This window comes from Prionailurus bengalensis, chromosome B4 (genome assembly GCF_016509475.1).
Source record: "Prionailurus bengalensis isolate Pbe53 chromosome B4, Fcat_Pben_1.1_paternal_pri, whole genome shotgun sequence".
In the NCBI taxonomy this organism is placed as follows: domain Eukaryota; kingdom Metazoa; phylum Chordata; class Mammalia; order Carnivora; family Felidae; genus Prionailurus; species Prionailurus bengalensis.
In genome coordinates, this window is record NC_057358.1 from 41,689,725 (window position 1) to 41,697,574 (window position 7,850).

The following is a 7,850-nucleotide window of genomic DNA, read 5'->3' on the forward strand; positions in this document are numbered from 1 at the left end:
AGTTTATCATGTAGTAGATGAAATTATGGAGATACAAAGAAAGTATTATGGGACTCAAAAGGATGGAACTCCTAACCAAGGATCAAGCAGTTAGGCAAGTGTCCTGGAGGAAGTTAACACTGGGCTGAATCTTAAAGAATGACTAGGAATTGGCTTGAGAGGTGGTTCTGCAGGATGGGGGCTAGGTTTGGGGTGCTGCATGGAGAAGACATTCTCCAGACACAGGGGTCAGCATGAAAAAAGCCAGAAGCAGTAGATGGGAAGCCTTTGGTGTCCCTGCAACTAGAAAGGAAGCAGGAGAGACAAGCCTAGAAAAGTCAGTGCCGGATGACAGTGACCTTGTAGATCAAGCTAAAGAATGCAAACGTTCTCTTGTTGGACAGGCCAGTAATGGGGAGACACATAGGAGGGAAGCAGGAGAGGAATATGGTCAGATACTCGTTTTAGAAAAGCCCTCCTGGGAGTGCCTGGCTCGCTCAGTCAGTAGACTATGAGACACTTAATCTCGGGCTCGGGTCAAGCTCCACATGGGGTGTAGAGATTATTTAAAAAAAAAAATCATTAGAAAAACCACCCTGGCATAGCAAATGTAGAGGAGGCGTCAAGGGAAATACGATGAGAAGCAAAGAGACCGGTTACAGCAGCCCAGGTGACAAGTGGCAAGAGCCTGAAATAAGGCAGTAGAAATGAAGAAAATAATTCAAGAAACACTGATGAAACTGCAAGATTTGGTGGCTGATAAATTCTGAGGCGAAAGAAAGGGAGGTTTGTAGCCTGGAAGACTGTTAGAAAGTGGTACCGCTAATGCAGAAAGAAAAGCAATTGGAACGGGGCAGGGGGGTGGGGGGAAGATGAATGCACTTTAGGACATGTTTTTGAGGTGCCCGACCTGAGCCACAACCAGATAGAACCATTCAGAACACATGTGAAAACTGTAGGTCTGAAGGGTAGTAAGAGGCCTGGGCGGGAGATATAAATTTGGGAGGTGATGCAGCCTTCAGCCAGAGGCTGAACTGTGGAGAATCAGTGAGGGGACCCAGAGACAGTGTGTAGAGAGAGAAGAGGGTTAAGGAGGACACAGTGAGCAGAAAATGCAAGCTTGATCACTCACAAGAATTTTTGGTCATTAGCAACTTTGGTGAGAGAGCACATGTGGGAGGTGGGAGTCTAGGTTGAAGAGGCTGACTTGGCATTTTCTGTAGGTCAGGTGCTGTTGTGCTACAAGCTTCACATTTTGGGGGGATAGAGAGTTGGGAGAGATAGGGTGACAATCATGTCTCGTCGTCAAAATTACCCTTGAAAATCCCTTACCTACCCCATCTATTAGATACAGTGTATGTTAGTTTTGTGTAAAACACAGTATGTGGCAGTATTCTACAATGATGTATGAATAAAATTGTATAATTTTAATTGAAGACAAAGAAGAAAACATATTAAAAGGAAAGATGTGATCCTGAATACCTGTCATCCACCTAACCTAGATAATCTTGCCAGTGTGATGACAAAAATAATGACATCATGACCATGGATAATGGCCTATGATAAATGTTAGTGCAGGAGCTGTGTGATAACTGCGTGGTTGAAGGCTTAGGGGACAAAGAGCAAGCCTCGGTCATGATGAGTCTAGTTCAGGTTCAGAAGTGCACCTGCTCAGCTGCTCGTTGTTTAATACATGGTATTCACCAGTTGTCACCCCAGAATCTTGAACTGCTCAAACATTTGGGGTGTGTGTGTGTGTGTGTGTGTGTGTGTTTTAATGAGAGAGCACAAGTGGGGGAGAGGGACAGAAGGAGAGAGAAAAATCTCAAGCAGGCTCCACACTCAGCACCAAGCCTGAGGTTGGGCTCAACCCACAGCCCTGGGATCATGACCTGAGCCAAAATCAAGACTGGGTCGCTCAACCAACTGAGCCACCAGGCCCCCCTCAAATGTATTGATAATAGCTCAAATATTACATAATGCTACATTTTATCTTTACTTTTTATTGAAATGTAGCATATGTAATTTAAAAAAAAATTTTTTTCAACGTTTATTTATTTTTGGGACAGAGAGAGACAGAGCATGAACGGGGGAAGGGCAGAGAGAGAGGGAGACACAGAATCGGAAACAGGCTCCAGGCTCTGAGCCATCAGCCCAGAGCCTGACGCGGGGCTCGAACTCACGGACCACAAGATCGTGACCTGGCTGAAGTCGGACGCTTAACCGACTGCGCCACCCAGGCGCCCCTTAAAAATTTTTTTAACATTTATTCATTTTTTTTAATATGAAATTTATTGTCAAATTGGTTTCCATACAACACCCAGTGCTCATCCCAAAAGGTGCCCTCCTCAATACCCATCACCCACCCTCCCCTCCCTCCCACCCCCCATCAACCCTCAGTTTGTTCTCAGTTTTTAAGAGTCTCTTATGCTTTGGCTCTCTCCCTGTCTAACCTCTTTTTTTTTTCCCTTCCCCTCCCCCATGGACTTCTGTTAAGTTTCTCAGGATCCACATAAGAGTGAAAACATATGGTATCTGTCTTTCTCTGTATGGCTTATTTCACTTAGCACAACACTCTCCAGTTCCATCCACGTTGCTACAAAAGGCCATATTTCATTCTTTCTCATCACCATGTAGTATTCCATTGTGTATATAAACCACAATTTCTTTATCCATTCGTCAGTTGATGGACATTTAGGCTCTTTCCATAATTTGGCTATTGTTGAGAGTGCTGCTATAAACATTGGGGTACAAGTGCCCCTATGCATCAGCACTCCTGTATCCCTTGGGTAAAGTTTATTCATTTTTGAGAGACAGAGAGAGATGAGTGCAAGCAGGGGTGGGGCAGAGAGAGAGGGAGACACAGAATCTGAAGCAGGTGCCAGGCTCTGAGCTGTCAGCACAGAGCCTGATGCAGGGGCTCGAACTCACGAACCATGAGATCATGACCTGAGCTTAACTGACTGAGTCATCCAGATGCCCCAGATATGTAATCTTAAATTCAATGAATTTTTATGTATGCTGAATGACTGTCATCAAAAGGATCAAGAACATTTCTAGCATCCCAGAAGGCTCCTTCTTGCCTTTTCCTTGACACTGCACCTGTAAAGGTAACTCTTATTTGACCTCTATCAGTATAGATTTGTTTTGCCTGTTCAATTTCATATGATACCGTATATTATATATATGGTATAGTCTATTCTTTTGTGTCTGACTTATTTTTCTCAGCATGATGACTGAGTCATCTACCTTGTTGCATGAAATGGTAACTCATTATTTTCATTGTTATACATTAATCCATCTTATGGACATACCACAATTTATTCTACCTTCGATGGCCATTTGTTTCCAGTTGTTAGCTATTATAAAGCTACTATGTACAGTATTGTATAAGTTTTTAGTGGACCTAGGCACTCAGTTTTGTTGAGTGCATACTTACATGCAGAATTGCTGAGTTATAAGGAATATAATGTTAACCACATGTGATTTTCCAGTTTCCCTCCATAGAGATTTTATTCAGAAATTAAATCAGTCAGGTATTTCAGCATTTTTGCAGCAACTTCAATCTACTTATGATTTGATCTGGTCATCCCTTCCTGTTCATCATATTTTTGTCTTCTGGGATGATTTTATCAGTTCCTCAAGCTTTTTCTTAGCGTTTCTCAGTGGCTCTCAAGAAGTTCTTCACCGATGACTGGGTGGCTCAGTTGGTTAAGCATCTGACTCCTGATTTCAGCTCAGATCATGATCTCTTGTCTCAGTTTGTGAGTGCAAGCCCCGTGTCTGGTTCTAGCGTGGAGCCTCCTTGGGGTTCTCTCCCTCTCTCTCTGCCCCTCCCCTGTGCTCTCTGTTTGTCTCTCTCTCAAAATAAACTTCAAAAAAATTTTTAATAAAAAAAGTTCTTAAATTTCTTTTAAAAATTTTTTCTTGGGGCGCCTGGGTGGCGCAGTCGGTTAAGCGTCCGACTTCAGCCAGGTCACGATCTCGCGGTCCCTGAGTTCGAGCCCCGCGTCAGGCTCTGGGCTGATGGCTCAGAGCCTGGAGCCTGTTTCCGATTCTGTGTCTCCCTCTCTCTCTGCCCCTCCCCCGTTCATGCTCTGTCTCTCTCTGTCCCAAAAATAAATAAACATTGAAAAAAAAATCTTTAAAAAAAATAAAAAAATAAATAAAAAATAAAAATTTTTTCTTAATGTTTATTCATTTTTTGAGAGAGAGACAGAGTGCAAGTGGGGGAGCAGCAGAGAGAGAGGGAGACACAGAATCCAAAGCAGAGTCCAGGCTCTGAGCTGTCAGCACAGAGCCTGATGCAGGGCTTGAACCCATGAACTGAGAGATCATGACCTGAGCCAAAGGTGGCCACTCAACCGACTGAGCCACCCTGGCACCCCTTCAATTTCTTTCACAAAGCCAACATGACCCACTTGTTAGGCCATTTTAACAATGTGTTTCACTTTTTTTTTTAAGTTCATTTATTTTGAGAGACAGAGAGAGCAAGCAGGGGAAAGGCAGAGAGGGAGGGAGAGAGAATCCCAAGCAGGCTCCACACTGTCAGCAGGGAGTCCAATGCAGGGCTAGAACCTATGACCATGAGATCATGACCTGAGCCGAAATCAAGAGTCATATGCTTAACCAGTTGAGCCACCCAGGTGCCCCTTTTAAAATTTTAAATGTTTAGAGAGAGAGAGAGAAAGAGAGAGAGAGAGAATGAATCCCAAGCAGGCTCCATGATCAGTTTACAGCTCGATGTGGGGCTTGGTCCACAACCGTGCAATCACGACCTGAATGGAAATCAAGAGTCAGACACTTAACCGACTGAGTCACCCAGGCACTCCAGTGTGTTTCACTTCCCTGTCAATAGAAAACCCTTAAAATCCTAAACACATTCTTCCCAACACGCATGGCCTGTTTTAAGCTTGATTGTTGCCATGACTGTTCAATAGAAGTGTTGTAACCGGCAAGACTGAAGAATGTCCAACTCTTCCAACCTTACCACATTTAGATTAGGGTCAGCATTCATGGCTCTGAGAGTCAGAGTCTGGAATCTCAGCCTCGTGGATGTGACTGAAAAATCATGCTTAGGTCAGCAAACTGATGGACAGCGGTGATGTTGGGAAAGGTAGTCTTCGATGACTCTAGGAGCACGTTCATAAAGAGTGTGGTACATCAGATGATATGCCAAGGTCTTCCTCTATGAGGTCTTACTTGGCTTGTAGAACGTAGAACTGTAAATCCCAGCTGTGGAAAGTGCTGCGGTCACCTAGCGGTTTGCATGTGATTGCTGGAGTACAAGCTTCTTGTTTGGTTTTGCTTTGGGTTTTAGGGCACTGGATCTGTATCCCTGTAGAACACGTCTGGTTTTATTAAAGAAAGGGCTGCACTGCCACCATGACAGAGGAGGAGAATGGTGGTCACAAGGCCATTAATGATTTTCAATCCAGGGCCTTGTGTTTCCAGTTTGGAAATATAAAAGCAGTTGGGCATCCCCCCACCCCACCCCCAAGATACCAACCTCCTTATATTCTAAAAGATAGCCATTTGGCCAGCAATTGTTTTTAGTAGCTCTGGGTGGCTTTTACTCTCTGTTCTACACAGACACAGCCTCACTAACGGTTTGCTGGTTTTAAAAGATGAAGTGGTTTCTGAACGTTAGGCCATCCTTGCCTGGTTTTGAAATCCTTCCATCTGAAGCTTCTTCTCTGGCAGGAGGTTGAACTAGGCCTTGAGACCAAGAGCCCCCCCCCCCCCCCGTTTTTGTTTTTTGGTGTTTTTTTGTTTTTTGTTTTTGCCACGTATTGCCATTGTTAGGCTCATATATTTGGTTCCTTTCTTCCAGGAATAAATTTGTGCTCTTTGAGTCTTCATTAAAGGTTCATCACACTTACTTTGGTGTCGCTATAGCAGTTACGCAAGAACTTGAAGACCTACTACCTGGCTTCACAAATTTGTTGAATCTTGACCGCTCAAGTGAATTTCTTGAGGTTCTATTTATGTGCCAGCTCGGAGGTGGACATAACCACCCCTTGGTAAAATGGTTGGATTGCCTTCACATGGGTCGTGTTATATGGAAAAGAGGCATCTGTTCTGGAGTCTAGTTCTAACAACGAAACACTGGAGTCGCAGTCAGCCTCCTAAGATACAGGCACGGAGAGGCCGAGAACTGGAGCCAAAGAGAACATGTCCTAGTCTCCCATCTGACACTGGCGCGGAACGGTGGCGGGCAACCTTCTGCCCCCTATTTAAGAAGTTCGCGTTAAGTGCGTCTATGATCAAAACCCCATCCTATCTCATTAAGTCCTCACACTGAAGATACCCCAATTTTTACAGATTCGGAAACCGCGGCTCGGAGAGGTTAAGCGACCCGCCCAAGACTACAGGGCTGGTAAACGACAGCGTCAAGGATTTAAAAACGGGAAGCCACTCGCAAAACACCAGGGCGGCGACGAAATGGCGACCGCAGAAAACCTGTAAGCCGGGGCGAGACGCCCCGCCCCGCCCTGCCCTCCGCTGCCGCCCCGGGCGCTCGTTTCGTAACCGCGGCGGAGGGCGGGGCGCTGACTCCCGGCCCGCCGGCGGTCACGTGGGCGGTCACGTGGGCGGGCCGCCAGAGCGAGGGCTCGCACGCCCCCCAGCGGCCGGACCCGTTGCCGGGCGCTCCTCGCGTCCCACCAGCCTGCCCCGACGGAGGTAGGAGCCCTCAAGCTAGCGCCCGCCCCGGCACTGCAGCTCCCGCCCCCGCCACCCGCCTTCCGGAGCGTCTGGAACGTTCTGCGCCGGAACAAAGGCCCCAGGGCGGAAGCGAGGGCCTGAAGCTTGAAAGGCTAGGGCCTCTTAAGCCGGCCGCTGAGGGGTGGCTCCAGTCCAGGGCTCCAGAGGCGAGTGGAAGGGACCGGTGCTTCTGCCAGTTTCCAATTCGAGGCTTACATCTTTACAAGTAAAGGGCCCACTTCCTCCATCCCTCAAAAAATTTTCCTTTGCATCTCCATCTCTCTTCCTTCAGGGTAGTAAGTAACGTCTAGGGGCCCTCCACAGGAGAGAATCTTTTTGTTCACCTTGGAAGAGGGAGATCAGAAGTAGGAGACACACAGGTTATGTTAGAAACTAGTATAAAGGAGCACACCTATTATAATAACCACAACCTCTTCAGCTCTGCAAACCTCACCAAGATTAGGCAGTCATCAAATGTCTTGCTTGCCAAATATACCCTTTTGTTTATGCGTGCTAATTTAAAAAATACTGACTTTTTCTAATTTTCCTTCCACCTTTATATCCTTCAGCGCCTCTACTCCTTCCAGTGAATCCTTTTTTCTTTTTCTTTTTTAATGTTTATTTATTTTTGAGAGAGACAGACTGCAAGTGGGAAGGGGCAGAGAAAGAGGGAGACACAGAATCCAAGGCAGGCTCCAGGCTCTGAGCTGTCAGCACAGAGCCCGAAGCAGGGCTCCGGCCCACAAACCACGAGATCATGACCTGAGCTGAAGTTGGACGCTTAACCGACTGAGCCACCCCGGTGCTCCTCCTAGTGAATCCTAATTGGGTGTCTCCCAGGCTTGTCCTTGGTTCATTCCTCCTCACTGATTCTCAAAAGTGGAAGCCTTGAGGAGATAAAGGATGTTTCAACTCTAGGTGCAAATCCAAACTGAGGGAAGGGTGTCCTTGATTACTTTTCTTTAATGTTTATTTTATTTTTGAGAGAGAGAGAGACACAGAATGAGAGTTGGAGAGGGTCAGACGGAGAGGGAGAGACAGAATCCAAAGCAGGCACCAGGCTCTAATCTGTCAGCACAGAGCCCAATGTGGGGCTCGGACCCACAAACTGTGAGATCATGACCTGAGTTGAAGTTGGATGCTTACCCGACTGAGCTACCCAGGCG